This window comes from Octopus sinensis, linkage group LG8, assembly GCF_006345805.1.
Source record: "Octopus sinensis linkage group LG8, ASM634580v1, whole genome shotgun sequence".
Lineage (NCBI taxonomy): Eukaryota > Metazoa > Mollusca > Cephalopoda > Octopoda > Octopodidae > Octopus > Octopus sinensis.
The window spans coordinates 97,481,360-97,496,419 of NC_043004.1; the positions used below are offsets into that span (position 1 = coordinate 97,481,360).

Here is a 15,060-nt window from a genome sequence, read left to right on the forward strand (position 1 = left end):
TTGATCAAACTATTTAATCCTCATTATAGGAATAGAGAAAAAAATTCAATCATAATTAACATATATCAGTTACCATAAGTGTATCAGTTACACGTTGTCTGTGTATGAATATGCGTTTGTGTCGGTATCATTGTGTGTATGTGTGTATATGTTTCTGTCAATTTCTGTGTGTGCAGATGCTAATTTTCATTAAGTCATATCTTTTTTTTCATGCAGGATGTTGTTTCAGTAAGTGTTTGTATATTCATTTCTCTCTCTCTCTCTCTCGCTCTCTTTCTCTCTCTCCACACACACACACACACACATGTATATGGCTATGCATGTTTGCATGATTCTGTTTTTACATTTTGCCTTCCCTCTATATGTATGTCTTTAATATATATATATATATATATATATATATATTTATATATATATATATATATATATATATATATATATATATATATATATATATATATATATATGTGTGTGTATATATGTATGTCTTATTAATATATAGATAAAGAATAAAATCATTAATGATTTCATAAGGAGGCCAGCATTCACTGCAGCATTATTTTGCTATATAACCCATGGTTGGAGAGGAAGATGGGAATTCTACTTTACTGTATATGTTTGCAAGTGTATATATATAAATTATTGTATGAAGTTGCTGCATGTGTAATTGTAAATTTATACTATGGAATAATGGCAATGAAGATAGCAGTAGGTATAATTTTTTACCTTAAACTTGAAATGAGATCTTGTACACATTTAACCAAATGTTTAATTCATTATCTTTCTTTTACTGTTTTTTTGAGTTTTTTAAGAGGGTTTGGTGTCACTTGACGTCTATTTTCAGCACATAGAGAGGCCAATCCTTTGTTATAATTATGTATATAATTATTATATTTATATATATATATATATATATATATATATATATATATATATATATATATATATATATATATATATATACTATATAATATATATGGTGTTAGGAAGGGCATCCAGCGTAGAAACACTGCCAAATCTGACTGGGCCTGATGAAGCCTTCCGGCTTCACAGATCCCAGTCAAACCGTCCAACCCATGCTAGCATGGAAAACGGACGCTAAATGATGATGATGATGATACTACATATGTGGGAAATTGCGTTTGTGGGTGTGTTTTATCAATTTCGATGAAACTTGATGCATGAGTAGAACTTGTGTCTAGAAACCTCATGGCATACTCATATTGTTGAAAAATTGATGATAGGGCCCCTGGAAAGGATCCTTATATATAGCCAAGAGAAATAACCCAAACATTTTCCTAAATTATTTGGTATAAATCAAATTGAGTATGCTTATTTCTTAGTATTTGAACTGTTAGAGTTAATTTCCCAATTTATCCGGCACAACCCTTAAACAAGTAAATAGTAGTTTCCTAAACAATAGATCCACTTGTTTCAGTTAGCGACTTATTCACAAATATACCAACACTAGCGCTCCTGAGGGTAATATTCTCTGAGAACGCGGCGAGCTGGCAGAAACGTTAGCACGCCGGGCGAAGTGCTTTGTGGTATTTCGCCCGTCGCTACGTTCTGAGTTCAAATCCCGCCGAGGTCGACTTTACCTTTCATCCTTTCGGGGTCGATAAATTAAGTACCAGTTACGCACTGGGGTCGATGTAATCGACTTAATCCGTTTGTCTGTCCTTGTGGTCCCCTCTATGTTTAGCCCCTTGTGGGTAATAAAGAAACAAATATTCTCTGGGAATGCACAAAAGACTTTTACAGGGCTACTTTATTTGAATTCAGGTAACTAATTTCATGTTATTACATAAGTAATTTCACAATTTGTGTATTCATAACTTATTGGGAATTCTTAAAAACAACATAGTTTGGTATTCTCTGTAAATGCACAAAAGCTGTTTGAAGGGCTACATACTTTGTATTGTTGTTACTGGATTAGCAAAACATTTAAGAGTATGGGACCAAGGGATAAACTTCACTTTCCCAGGAATTACCGGGTACGTCAGCTAGTATATATATATATATGTTTATATATATATATATATATGTTGTATTATATATATATATATATATATATATATATATATGTTTATATATATCATAATAGACGTAAAAACCACAAACCGGTCATGGGGCCGTTGCCAGCCTCCCCTGGCACGTAAAAAGCACTATCCGTACGTGGTCAATGCCAGTGCCACCTTGACTGGCTTCCGTGCCGGTGGCACATAAAAAGCACCAACAGATCATGGCCACTGCCAGCCTCCCCTGGCACCTGTGCCGGTGGCATGTAAAAAGCATTCACTACACTCATGGAGTGGTTGGCATTAGGAAGGGCATCCAACTGTAGAGACACTGCCTGATCAGACTGGAGCCTGGTGCAGCTTCCTGGCTTCCCAGACCCCGGTCGAATCATCCAACCCATGCTAGCATGGAAAACGGACGTTAAACGACGATGATGATGATATATATATATATATAGCTATATATATAATTATACCTATATATAGTAAATGAGAGACGGGAGATGGAAGATATGAGAAATTTTATTAATTACTACAATTCTGTTGACACATCTAGCATCAATCTCTCACAGATATATATACGTGTGTGTATATGCGTGCATATATTTGTATTTGTGTGTGTGTGTGTATGTGAGCTGGCCATTTGTATTTCTTTACAACACACACACACACACACTGACATACACACTTACATGCACAAACACAGATACACACATCTATATTTATACAAATATCATCACCATCATCATCACCATCATCATCATCATCATCATCATCATCATCATCATCTTCATCATCATCATCAACATTATCATCATCATCATCCTTTAATGTCTACTCGCCATACTGGCATGGGTTAGACAGTTTGACTAGAGCTAGTAAGCCAGAGAACTGCATCAGGCTGCAGTTGGCTTATTTTGGCTTGGTTTCTCTGGCAGGATGCCTTTCGTAATATCACACACTCTACAAAGTGTACTAAGTATCCTTCACATGTCAGTAGCACGGATATCTTCTGTGTGTCAGTAGTAGCACAGAAGCCTTTTACACGGGTGCCTTTTACGTGTGACCAGTATGGGTGCCTTTTGCATGACACTAGCACTAGCCACAACCACAATTTCATATCTATATTTGTATGATTGTGTATGTTTGACTGGTCCTACATATATATATGTGTATATGTATATCTGTGTGTGTGTGTGTGTCTTTGTATGTGTTAGGAGAAACATTCTGTCATTACCATTTTGGGACTCACCATATTTTCCAGGTATGACTGAGAAGTGAGAAGCTTGCTTCCCAACCACATGGTTCCAGGTTCAGTCCCACTACTTGGCAACTTGTGCAAGCATCTTCTACTATTGCCTTGGGCTGACCAAAGTCATGTGAGCAGATTTGGTAGATGGAAACTGAAAGAAGCCTATCGTGTATATATATATATATATATATATATATACATATCATCATCATCATTATCATCGTTTAACGTCCGCTTTCCATGCTAGCATAGGTTGGACGGTTCAACTGGGGTCTGGGAAGCCCGAAGGCTGGACCAGGCCAGTCAGATCTGGCAGAGTTTCTACAGCTGGATGCCCTTCCTAACGCCAACCACTCCGTGAGTGTAGTGGGGGCTTTTTATGTGCCACCGACACAGGTGCGAGACGAGGCTGGCGAACGGCCATGCTCGGATGGTGTTTTTTTGTGCCACCGACACAGGTGCCAGACGAGGCTGGTGAACGGCCATGCTCGGATGGTGTTTGTTACGTGCCCACAGCACGGAGGCCAGTCGATGCCGTACTGGCTACGGCCACGTTCAGATGGTTTTCTTATGTGCCACCGGCACTGGTACCACAAAAATACAAATTCCATTGATGTTCATCGATTTTGATTTGATTTGATTTTCACTTGCCTCAACAGGTCTTCACAAGTAGAGTTATGTGTCCCAAGAAGGAAGGTATGCACAGGTGGACTGACTACGTCCCAGGTAGGGGCCATGGGTTATGGCCTCACGTGTCCTGCCGGGTCTTCTCGCGCACAGCATACTTCCAAAGGTCTCGGTAAATATATATATGTGTGTGTGTGTGTCTTGTGTCTATTTGTACCTCACCATCACTTGACAACCAATGTTGGTGTGTTTATATCCCCATAACTTAGCAGTTTGACAAAGAAGGCAAATGGTATAGGCTTACAAACACTAAGTCCAAGGTCCAATTTTGTTGACTAAAATCCATTAATGCAAGTACTCCAGCATGACCGCAATCAGATGACTGAAACAAGCAAACATAAAAGAATAAATGAATATATTTGTCTAATTTTCTTTCTTCGTTTGTTTACAATTTTTAATTGAAGATGGCTTTTTGTCTACCTTGGTCATTTTCTGCTAAATCTCTTTAGTAAATCTTGTTTGTTGATTGTGATGCCATCAATGTTCATGTTATTTTTAGATATTTTTGATGATGATGATGCTTTTTTAAAATTATTTTTCACTTGTTTTCTGTTGTCTTTTTATTGGTCAAGATCATATTTTTGTTTTAGTAGTAGTGATAGTAGGTATAGTAATAGTGGTGGTGGTGGTGGTGGTGGTGGTGGTAGTAGTAGTAGTTGTTGTAGTGGTAGTAGTAGTAGTTGTAGTAGTGGTGGTGGTAGTAGTAGTAGTAGTAATAGTAGCAGCAGCAGCAGCAGCTGTAGTAGTAGTAGTAGTTGCTGTTTTTTCATTCTTGATATATTTTGCGTTTCATTATTTTTTTAGGAAAAATTTCAGTTGCTTGTTGTTTAATATATGATGAACATTTTAACTTTCATGATGTAGTAGCAGCAGCAGCAGCAGCAGTAGTAGTAGTAGTAGTAGTACTAGTAGCAGCAGCAGCAGCAGCTGCGACAGTAGTAGTAGTTGTTGGTGTTGTTGTTGATGAACATAAAATAATTGAGGCTGTAGTTGTTTTCGTTGTTGCTGTTGTTAGTATTGTTGATGTTGTCTAACCCCAGACCTACATTAGTGAAGCAGACCAATGATCAAAGGCATTCCAGCAATGACAATCCAACCTCTTTATATTAATTTCACATATTGATTGTCCTTACTCTCCATGAGATCTCCTTTACGATGTCTCTGTGGTGTGTACGCGATTCGAATATAAAGGCACCTACCTTCTCTTCCTCGTGATGGAGACCCTTCAGTGGTAACTAATCCTTCGACACAGCCCCGACCCGAACACTAAAGATAGCAGCTGCTGCACCCAAACCTTAGCGACGTCTTCACACGTCTTGACACCTCGACGACCCACGTTGGAAAAGGCCGAATTCCCCGCTGCCTGCGCACGCCTAATGGCTGCCCCTTCTGGTTGCCCCAGCTTCCACTCAACGTACCCAGCTGCTGACGTCAGCCCACAGTCTCAGGACATATTCACTTCCTGTCCCAGGTAGACATATTCCTTGACCTTCTTTATTTCATCACTGCCAATTCATGGGTGCCATTCATGAGGTGGTGAAAATATATACATATATATATATATATATATATATATATATATATATCATCATCATCATTTAACGTCCGCTTTCCATGTTAGCATGGGTTGGACGGTTCAACTGGAGTCTGGGGAGCCCGAAGGCTGCACCAGGCCAGTCAGATCTGGCAGTGTTTCTACAGCTGGATGCCTTTCTTAACGCCAACCACTCCGAGAGTGTAGTGGGTGATTTTATGTGCCACCGACACAGGTGCCAGACGAGGCTGGCGAACGGCCACGCTCGGATGGTGTTTTTTTATGTGCCACCGACACAGGTGCGAGACGAGGCTGGCAGACGGCCACGCTCAGATGGTGTTTTTATGTGCCACCGACACAGGTGCCAGATGAGGCTGGCGAACGGCCACGATCGGATGGTGTTTGTTACGTGCCCACAGCAAGGAGGCCAGTTGATGCGGTACTGGCTACGGCCACGTTCGGATGGTTTTCTTATGTGCCACCGGCACTGGTACCACAAAAATACAAATTCCATTGATGTTCATATATATATATACATGTATATATATATATATATATATATATATATATATATATATATATATATGTATATATACATACATGTATGTGTGCATGTATTAACATTTTAGTAGCCTCTGCATGCATATTTTATGCTGTGCAAGCTATTTTACAGTAACAAAAGTATCTGAATTCTGAGATGTTGCTAATTTTGGTAACTTAAGGCTTATAAAATTCTCTTTTAAGCAGGTTTTAGTGAAAGCCTGGTAGAGGTACTACTGTCAAGATTACTACCCTTATGCAAGAATTATGATAAAGAAAGCATACTAAATATGATTTTTAAGAATTTGCAGGAGTGGTTGTGTGGTAAGTAGCTTGTTTACCAACCACATGGTTCCGGGTTCAGTCCCACTGCGTGGCACCTTGGGCAAGTGTCTTCTACTATAGCCTCGGGCCGACCAAAGCCTTGTGAGTGGATTTGGTAGATGGAAACTGAAAGAAGCCCGTCGTATATATGTATATATATATATATGTGTGTGTGTGCATGTATGTTTGTGTGTCTGTGTTTGTCCCCCTAGCATTGCTTGACAACCGATGCTGGTGTGTTTATGTCCCCGTCACTTAGCGGTTCGGCAAAAGAGACCGATAGAATAAGTACTGGGCTTACAAAGAATAAGTCCCGGGGTCTAGTTGCTCGATTAAAGGCGGTGCTCCAGCATGGCCGCAGTCAAATGACTGAAACAAGTAAAAGAGTAAAAGAGTAAAGAGTTATCAAAGCATCTCGAAACTCGTAGATGTTTACAAACTTTAGCAAAATAGAATTTACTGAATTTTTATGATTTGTCATCAAATCAAAACAAAACAAAAAGCAAAAGAGTTTTATTTTTTAATAAGTTTTCATTTGATAAAGTTTCTTAAAATATTTTAATATGCTTCCTTTAAACAATTTTTTTTGTGCAGGAGAGTGGGTTTTGTTGGTGGCTTTTTCTTTTTTTTTACCATGTAAGAGCTTTGTTGCCGCTTTTGTTTTAATCTAATACAAGTTTGATTGCCTTTTAGGATGTAACAGATTTTATTCTAGATTTGAACTGCTTTGTTCAGTTTGTTGTTCCATTAAATAAAATATCAATGAGCAAACTCTTCAATTTTATATCATGCAATTTTGAAATAAATTATTAATAAATAACACCCATTTTATTCATAAATTATTAATGTCTTACTACTACTACTACTACTACTACTATTACTACTACTACTACTACTACTACTACTATTGCTGCTGCTGCTGCTACTAGTACTGCTGCTGCTGCTACTAGTACTGCTGCTGCTGCTACTACTACTGCTGCTGCTGCTACTAGTACTGCTGCTGCTGCTACTACTACCATTGCTGCTACTGCTGCTACTACTACTACTACTACTGCTGCTGCTGCTGCTGCTACTGCTGCTTCTACTACTACTACACTACTACTACTACTACTACTACTACTGCTGCTGCTGCTGCTGCTACTGCTGCTGCTACTACTACTACTACTACTACTACTACCACTGCTGCTGCTGCTGTTGCTACTACTACTTAGGTAGCAAGATGGCAGAATTGCTAGCATCCGGACAAAATGCTTAGTCCCATTTCATCCATCTTTATATTCTGAGTTCAGATTTCACCTAAGTCAACTTTGCCATTCATCCTTTCAGTCTCATCATCACCATCATCATTTAATGTCTGTGTTCCATGCTAGGATGGCATCACAAGAGCTCAATAAAATAAATACCATTTAAGTATGGTGGTTGATGATATTAACTATCTTTCAGTCAAAAAATTTCAGGTCATGTACCTATAACAAAGGATTATCTTTGTGTTTTCATCATATAATAATGAAATTAATTGTATACAGTGTTCAGGTGCACCACAACTTGCCAGAAAGTGCATATAAAGTACATGCAGTAATGTAGAAATGTCTGGAAAGCGAACAATGTATGAGTCAGATACATGTTTGTGTGTGTATGGAGGGGAGAAAAATCAAGTGTAGTGTTGGCGAATCTCAGGAAGCATGGAAGTTATTATTAGTAGTACCTAATAAAAAATAATAAATGCACCCTTCTAAAGCCTAGCCAGGCTCATGGGCCTGGTTTCCCGGTTTCAATGGTGTATGTGTTCCCCAGCTGAGTGGACTGGAGCAACGTGAAATGAAATGTTTTTCCTCAAGAACACAACGCATTGCCCGGTCCAGGTATCGAAACCACAATCTTACGATCATGATGCTGACACCCTAACCACTAAGCCACGCACCTCCACAGTAGTACCTAAGTGCATACTAATTTAGTTAGCAGGTATTTTATATTGATGTTTGGTGACAACAAGACTCCTCAAATCTCAAGGATCTTTCTTAGGACTCTTACAGAATATAGAATGGTACTTTTCTGCAGCTGGACAATGCAAATTTCAGTTCCAATCTCTTTCAGTCTTTTAGGAAGCATTTTTTGGTGTTGTGCTATTATTATCATTATTTGATGAAAACTCCCAGCTTATTTTGCTGGGTACGAGGGAAAGTGTCAGCTGTCCACAGCCAGCAGGCTAAGGTGGCACTTGTTCACTGGCTGATTATGCTTCATTATTATTATTATTATTGTTATTATCATTTATGGTTTCTTTTAGCTATAACTTTATTTCAGCTGCCTTAGTACCAGGCATCCTCCGGAGGCCAAGAGTAGCAAGGGCATTTTTGTTTTGCAATGCATACTAAGATTATCACAACATTTATTCCATTTTAGATGGAGAGTGCTTTCCGTAGTATTAAATGATGATGGTGATGATGAGACTGAAAGGATGAATGGCAAAGTTGACTTAGGTGAAATCTGAACTCAGAATATAAAGATGGATGAAATGGGACTAAGCATTTTGTCCGGATGCTAGCAATTCTGCCATCTTGCTACCTAAGTAGTATATGAGCTGTACCCATCAAGGTTATCTTTTGTAGTTCATGGAGATTGGAGTTACCAGGAGTTACCAGGGAGTTGCTTAATATACTTCTCCGTTCCCTTCTTTATCATTCCCAAAGCACCAGTTACTACTGGCATTATCATAGTACTAAGCTTCCACATTTTTTCATTATTATTATTATTATTATTATTATTATTATTATTATTATTATTATTATTATTACCATTATTATTATTATATTTGAGTCTTGTGGTGTGAAGACATAGTTTCCTTACCCCTTTTTTGATATAAGTTATATTTCAAATATCCCCAAATGCAATTTTCTTTAGTCTACTTGTAAAAAAGAACTTCAATTACTTAAGAAATGCCTGCTCTCTATACCCAAAAAGAGAGGTAAAAAAAAGCATTTTCATGTGTTGAATTTTCTCATTCATACAATTTCAATAATAATAATAATAACAAAAGCTGCAGCAACTCTTACACAATGTCAAACACTGTAAGTCATTCATAAATTAGTTGTGTCATGGTAAACCATTCCACAACAGAAACCGAACAGACATAAAACTGAATGGCATTTGTTACCACAGGAGCCAATCCTTAAGAGAGCAAAGGAAAATTACAAAACTTGGAAGTGGACTGAGTCTTCCCTCTCATCAAGCAGTAAAAGCTCTTTAGGACATATCAGGCGAAGACCTCTTAATTCTAAAGGGTAATAATTATGGCCTTATTGACTGTGCCTTCTGAACTGCAGACAAAGTCAAAACATAGGTAGAAATTGTCAGGCATATCTCCATCTTTACACCCATGCCACAGTACATGCATCAAAGGAAAACAAACAAGAATGACGATACAGTAGAAATTATGCAGGTCTGCGGTACAATGCAAGGCTCAAAAGATAATATATTGTAAGAGAGTGTCAGAAATAGATCTGCTATTCCTAATGAACTCCAAAGGTAACAGAACTATACAAGAACTTGACCAGTGAAGGCACCAAAACAATGAGTAGGTATGAGATTTATGATACTAGTCAGAAATCATAGTTGTTGCATTTGTTGCTATAAAAATAACATCGTAACCAAGATGCTTAAAAGGATTAGAAAGCCTAAACAGAAGAAGAAGAAAAAAAGAGAAAAGAAAATGGTGGGGGCGGCCGAACATCAGGGGAGAGTGAAAGAAACCACTTCATGCCTAGCAGATGTACAAATACCTTGTCACATAATGGTACCAACTAATAGTACCATACAATTGTATTCTCTTTTAATTCTCTTTTACCTGTTTCAGTCATTTGACCGTGGCCATGCTGGAGCACCACCTTTAGTCGAGCAAATCGACCCCAGGACTTATTCTTTGTATGCCTAGTACTTATTCTATCGGTCTCTTTTGCCGAACCACTAAATTACAGGAACGTAAACACACCAGCATCAGTTGTCAAGCGATGTTGGTGGGGTGACAAGCACACAAACACACAACACACACACACCACACACACACACACATATATATACATATATACGACGGGCTTCTTTCAGTTTCTGTCTACCAAATCCACTCACAAGGTTTTGGTCGGCCCGAGGCTATAGTAGATGACACTTGCCCAAGGTGCCACGCAGTGGGACTGAACCTAGAACCATGTGTCTGGAAAGCAAGCTACTTACCACGAAGCCACTCCTGTGCCTGGGTAAAGAGGGAAAACATTTACAGATGAAGATCTACATATCATTGCAAAACAACCATGAAATGGAAATAGAAGGAAAATCATGGAAGATCATCTAACATAAAACAGTGAAAGCAGTTGAGTAGGAACAATTTCTTCAAAATGACTTCCCCAAGAAAACAGTAAAGAAAATGCAAGGACAAAAACATACTAAGATTCACTATCAACTAAAAAAAAAAAAAAAAGAAAGAAACTAGATAAACTTTCTGAAAGAAACTAGATAAACTTTCTGAAGAATTATGACACAGAAAATAGATTTAGAATATAACAATGAACACAAGACAGATTATTAGTAAAAATTAAGCTAAGACATTACAATGAAATTATAAGAGCATATGCCAAGGATGTTGGGGTTTGCAACACCAAATGTTCTCCCCAAAAATGCTTACCAGTTCATCTTCTCCCAGCCAACCAAATTTCAGGAGTGGTTCATGGATAAGGCATGGATAAAACAAATCCAACCAAGCCTTTAATCTTTCATATTCTATCTCCTTTTCATTATATCTTATTTAATTACTATGCATTATCGTACATTTTATTCATTATTGTTCAACTATATGTACTTTTTTAAAATCTAATACATTCATTCATATATTAGGCAGTGCTTCCCTTTTTTTTTTTGAGAATGTATTGTGTACACTTCACTTTTCTTTTCTTTGTAACCCTTTATAATAATTTCATATTCTGTATCTTTATGAAACTTTGTGGCTAATAAACAAAATATTATTATTATTATCATTATTCTATGTTTGACTTTTGCTTTATGTTTGTACAAGTTGGTTCCAAGTCTCACCCAGAGACCTCAAGAGACAACAGGTTGGAAGTTCACGTTGTTGTTATGCCTAGTGTGCCATATATTTGGGTTTTTATTTTGGTGTTGTACTAGTGAATGTCTAATAAATAACTTTAAAAAAAAAGTTTGTTTTAAACCTTGAGATTACATAGAGAGTATTTTGCGTAGGATATGAGCAGTTCCCATGAGCACTATCTTTTGAATTTCTGCCATTTTGGGGTTTCCTGGTATCTGAGTTATTATTATTATTTTTATTATTATTATTATTTGATGAAAACTCTTGGCTCATTTTGCTGGGTATGATGGAAGGTGTCAGCTGTCTACAGCCAATAGACTAAGGTGGCATTAAAGTTGCTGGAAATGGTTACAAAGGTAGCTAAAAACTATCCAGATGCTTGTGAAAATTGTTTTATAGTTAAATCATTAGATAAAAATACCTCACACATAAGGGCAAAACCATTTCTTCCATTATCCAAAGATTTTGCAAATTGAAAAAGACTGTTCATTTTAACCCTTTGCATGTAGATTACTCTGTCAAATATATTGTTTATTTATTCACATAGTGTATAGGTACAGGATTGACTGTGTGGTAAGTAGCTTGCTTACCAACTACATGGTTCCGGGTTCATTCCCACTGTGTGGCACCTTGGTCAAATGTCTTCTACTATAGCCTCGGGCTGACCAAAGCCTTGTGAGTGGATTTGGTAGATAGAAACTGAAAGAAGCCCGCTGTATATATGTATATATGTGTGTGTGTGTTAATGTGTGTGTGCGTGTGTGTGTTAATGTGTCTGTGTTTGTCCCCCACTTGACAACCGATGCTGGTGTGTTTGCATCCCCATAACTTAGCTGTTCGGCAAAAGAGACCGATAGAATAAGTACTAGTCTTACAAAGAATGAGTGCTGGGGTCAATTTGCTTGACTGAAGGTGGTACTTCAGCATGGCCACAGTCAAATGACTGAAACAAGTAAAAGAGTAAAAGAGAGTAAAAGAGTAGTGTAGAATTAATCATGCCTCATAATTTCAAGATTTCAATGAAGTGATTGTTTATTTTTAGAATGACATTGCAGGGTTACATGTGAGAGGTCATACCTGGCTAGTTTGAAAATAAAACAGTAGAATATTTGGGCCTAATATGACCAATTGTAAATGCTAGCAGATCAAAATACAAATGTCATCTTTTGAGCAAAACATTGAAATCAGAGAGAATTTTTATTTTCACTTAAAGATTTGTAAGTTTTAATTTGCATAATTATTTCAGTATAAGGCAGTGAGCTGGCAGAATCATTAGCAAGCTGGGTGAAATGCTTAGCGGTATTTCATCCGTCTTTACATTCTGGGTTCAAATTCCTCTGAGGTTGACTTTGCCTTTCATCCTCTCAGGGGAGATAAATCAAGTACCAGTTGTGTACTGGAGTTGATCTATTTGACAGCCCCCGCCCCCTCTACAAAAAGTTCAGGCCTTGTGCCTAGAGTAAAAAAGATTATTATTTCAGAATTTTCAGTTTGAAAATTATATTATTCATACATAAATCTTTTACTCTTTTACTTGTTTCAGTCATTTGACTGCGGCCATGCTGGAGCACCGCCTTTAGTCGAGCAAATCGACCCCGGGACTTATTCTTTTGTAAGCCCAGTACTTATTCTATCAGTCTCTTTTGCCGAACCGCTAAGTGACGGGGACGTAAACACACCGGCATCGGTTGTCAAGCAATGCTAGAGGGACAAACACACAGACACAAACACACACACATATATATATATATATATATACACATATACGACAGGCTACCAAATCCACTCACAAGGCATTGGTCAGCCCAGGGCTATAGCAGAAGACACTTGCCCAAGATGCCATGCAGTGGGACTGAACCCAGAACCATGTGGTTGGTTAGCAAGCTACTTACCACACAGCCACTCCTGCGCCATTAATTTGTTCATCAATTATGAAGTTACATAACTGTGAAGAAATCAAAAACCGAAAGTTTTAAAATCTCTTCTTCAGGAAACTTTCCTTCTAAAAGAATACACAAAGAATTTGCAGCAGTCAATAGCTAAATTCTGTATACTATTACATTTCCTTCTCATCATCAGCTTAGCAAAATTTTAACTTTGTTACTTTGGGAAACATTGTCTCCTAAATACTACTTTCTTACCTTATTAATTTTGCCCCTTGCAAAATGAATTGAATCAATTATTGTCAAGCCGCTCCTTCACATAATCCAGTATAGTCAATTCTTCAAAGACATCAGTTAAAACTTGTGATGTTACTTTGGATGTGATGTTTATCAATTTCTTGTGTCAGTATTTCACCATAGGGTCAGTTGATTTATCTTCTTCAAAGTAGATGATCCTTGCCTCATTTCTTTTTTTTCTTGTCTACAATGCAAAGAATCTAGATAACCACCTAACTTCATTAACTGATCTCAAAGCAATATCTTTATTTTCAGAAGCCTCTGCAACTTATTTTTAAATTTGTAATTTTAAAAGTAGATTGAGAAAATACAGTACAGATTGTTCTCAAAAAGGTTTTAACCCTTTAGTGTTCAGATTACTCTGTTAAATGTAATATTTTTTTTTACTCAAATTGCTTTTAATTAATCATGCATTATCTTATAGCTTTGAGGTTTCAAGGACGTGATTGTTTGTTTTTAGAATGTCACTGTAGGTTAGGTGTGACAGGCTAGATAGCATCAGTTTGAATATAAAACATGTAGAATATTTGGGACGGATATGGCCAGTTTAAACACTAAAAGGTTAATGTTTCTCTCTAACTTGACTTCTTTACAGATTCATCCTCATGGTGTTCTAGACATTGTTGCTGAACAAAGCAGGGAAAGTCCTCTTACTACATCACTATGAGTCTGTCCAACATTACTGCAGTTCCACCAGATGTATGCATAATCATTTTTAGTACAAATTTCTTCTTTTCATAAAACTTTTTGACTACTGAGAGAATACATCATACACCTATATCTAAATTAGTCCATCAAAATCCTTTATCCACAGTTCAGTCTTTAGATATTACTTTGAAGTATAGAATGGAATTTTTCTAGATAAATATATCTGAAGTTTCATCAACTGTTAACATGAAAAGTCTGTTGATCCTATTCCTTCAAAGTATGTATTTTTAGATAATGTCTTTAATAATTTCCAAAAATTCTTTTTGCTTTACCAAGAAGTTTGGTGGCAACTGAACATGTTAAACTGAATGGAAAGGGTTATGTATTTTGGCAAACCATGAGTAAGAACTTTGGTCTCCTTTGGGTCTACACATATATCTAATGATCACTTTTAAATGTTACTGTTGATCCCAAGTATATCTTTACTGGCTGCTTTTAGCAGGTCTTGTGTTCACATAAAAGCCCCCTTATTAGCTCAAACAATTTGTTAACTGTTTTAACGAAATCTCATTTCACTACAATTTTTCACAGCCTTTGTAATAAGGATCCAATGTGTACTCTTTAATTAAGACTGTGAATTGATCAGGTAAAGTGTCTAACTATCTTTTAATTAGTTAAGTAAGTGTAAACATGTTTAATGTGCAAGTATGATAACATTAATTGAGAGTGTACCTGTATCATGGAGAGGTAAACATTAGTGGTCAATGCTTGAGAAAACA

At 37.1% G+C, this 15,060-nt stretch overlaps 1 long non-coding RNA gene across 1 annotated transcript in view; it reads right to left on the reverse strand.

The window, feature by feature from the left end:
• Positions 1-712: 712 nt before the first annotated feature.
• The window catches only part of LOC118764642, a 20,002-nt gene continuing 5,654 nt past the window's right edge, over positions 713-15,060 (reverse strand). The window contains exons 2-3 of the long non-coding RNA XR_005000460.1: positions 4,804-4,810; positions 713-726 (exon numbers count right to left, since the gene is read on the reverse strand). This is a non-coding gene — a long non-coding RNA (uncharacterized LOC118764642). The remainder of the gene's footprint in view (positions 727-4,803; positions 4,811-15,060) is intronic.